The sequence below is a fragment of the Penaeus vannamei genome, chromosome 13 (genome assembly GCF_042767895.1).
Source record: "Penaeus vannamei isolate JL-2024 chromosome 13, ASM4276789v1, whole genome shotgun sequence".
NCBI classification, from domain to species: Eukaryota; Metazoa; Arthropoda; class Malacostraca; order Decapoda; family Penaeidae; genus Penaeus; species Penaeus vannamei.
Genome location: NC_091561.1, coordinates 21,466,353 through 21,468,852, shown reverse-complemented (window position 1 = coordinate 21,468,852; position 2,500 = coordinate 21,466,353).

Sequence of the window (2,500 nt, the reverse complement as noted above, 5' to 3'; positions counted from 1 at the left end):
GGCTTTGCTCTATGTTTGTATGTGTGTGATATGTGATGTGACACGTGTAATGTATCTCCCTCGCGCCCCCAGCGCCCCCTCGCATGAGGCGCCCTCCGCCGCGCCTGATTTATCGGTCCCCGCGGAGGGCTTCCACGGAGGGAGATATTACGTAATCGCGCCGAAGACTTTCCCGGAATGCCGGCGAGATCAGCGCCACGGGGAGACGTAGTGGTTTATGTTGACCGAGTGTAAAGATTTGACGAGGCTGATTGTAATTATGCAGCGCGGGTCGGGATTACTGCCTATAATCATTAGCATTTCTTTAATGAATATCCCTTGATTACAGAGATCTCTTTGCAGGCTCTAAAAGCCGTCTTTAGGCTCGCCTATCATTCACCCGGCTGTCACATGTCGACAAATGTTCGACTGACCAATCCCTTCGCCGCGCGCTCCGCTTATTGTTCGCTGACCTTTGACCCCTTCGCGAGGCCCCCGCATATGTATCTCCTAATCAGATCTGGGCGTCAGATGGGTCTTCGCAGCGGGACGCCGTAACCTGAGTGATATTGCAAACAAGACAAGGCTCAAAGAGAAGGCAATGCTGTATCCGAATTTTACTTTATGACGAGAACTGGAAACGCTTCGGGACCTCGCTACCGCGAACCGGGCGGCGGCTCGGGGCGTCCGCGCGCTCCTGCGGCGGGTTTCTTCGTCGCCGCCGTCGCCGGGCTCGCGGGGCGCCGCCTGATACCACGAGCGGCCTCCTGCGGTTGTGCGCCGATAAGACGTCCGCCGGTTTAGCGGGAGTCGGGAAAATAAGCGCTGGGCTGGCGGTGTCTTGGGGTTGTGAGTTGTGAAGTTGTAATGCCAGGGTAGACCAGAAGAGGGTTTAACATAAGAATTTTAATGATGGTTTTATACCGAGTTGTCTTTCCCTGGCGGCGATGTGTTGGTCAGTCTCGCATTTTTTTACACCACATTTTTAGCTCGGCGGAACATTAGGAAGTTATTTGAGCTCACACGTAAAGGTGGAAGTCCTATGGGTCGGAAATGGGGCGGTGTGACTTACGGCCCGATTCGGATTAAGTGTGTGGCTTAAACACCTCCTTTTCTCTCTCTCTCTCTCTCTCTCTCTCTCTCTCTCTCTCTCTCTCTCTCTCTCTCTCTCTCTCTCTCTCTCTCTCTCTCTCTCTCTCTCTCTCTCTCAATATTCAACGCATATCATTGAATGTATTTTCTTATAATTTATTACCGACAGATTTTTTTTCTAAAAAAAAAAGTAACTAAAGAAAACGGGGGAAAAGAATAAACAAGAATAGAAAAAAATAAACACAGTGGAAACAGATTCCATAGGCAAGATTACGACTCTCGGAATGACTCATCTTTCCTATAAAAAAAAGAAAGAAGGATAAAAAAGGGACCCCATAAGAGCAAGCCTACACTCAAAGAATCTTCCAACACATAATTACGCATAAGACACCGAATCGAAAATTCCACCAGCGATTTTTATATCTTTTTTTTTCTACTTAATTTTTTTTTGGGGGTGGGGAGGGGGCGGACGGGCATAGAGGTGAGAGGTGGGTGGGGTGGGGGAAAGGGAATTAGAGGTGGGGGTGGGTATAGGGTAGGAGAAAGAGAGAGATAGATAGATAGAGATAGAAAGAGGGAGAAGTAGGAGGGGGCTGGAGGTAGAGAGGGAGGGGTGAGACAGAGAGAGATAGAAGGAGAAGGAGAAAGAGAGATGGAGAAGGAGGGAGATAAGGAGAGAAAGAGACAGATAGATAGATAGATAGATTAATAGAGGGAGAGAAGAAAAGAAAGAAAGAGAGTAAGAGAGAGGGGGGAGGGGGAGAGAGAGAGAAGAAAAAAAGAAAGAGAGCAAGAGAGAGAGGGGGAGGGGGAGGAAGAGAGAGAGAGAGAGAGAGAGAGAGGCCGGGGGTTAGCTAAATGAATTCGTCTCTTGCCATCCCGAATGTCTTAAAGATTTCTATCTGTGATGAGTTCCGAAGGCCTGTGTGTTTCCTCGGCCTCCTTTTCTTAAGGAGATTATAGGCTGGGTCGTGTTTTTTTTTTTTTTTTTTTTTTTTTTTACGACGTCGGATAAGAAACTTTGTTTGCTTGTTTGTTCCGTTGCTTTCTGTGATGGAGACGTTTGCTTTGTTGTTTGGGTTAACTTTTTTTTGCTTTGTTTAAATTCTTTTTCTTATTTCATCTCAATTTTTGTTGTTGGTTTATCCATTCCCAAACTCCGTAGCAGCCCTCCCCAACCTCCCACATGAACGTAACCCTCCCACCTCAGTGCTCCTACCTCTCTCCCTCCTTAACACCCCCACCACCTTCTCCCCCCCCACCACCTCCTCCCCAACACCCCCACAATCTCCTTCAACAGTACTCCACCCCCCGCCTCCCCAACATCCCCACCACCTCCTCCCCCAACACCCCCAGCACCTCCTCCCCCAACACCCCCACCATCTCCTTCACCAACACTCCACCCCCCGCCTCCCCAGCGCCGCCCTCT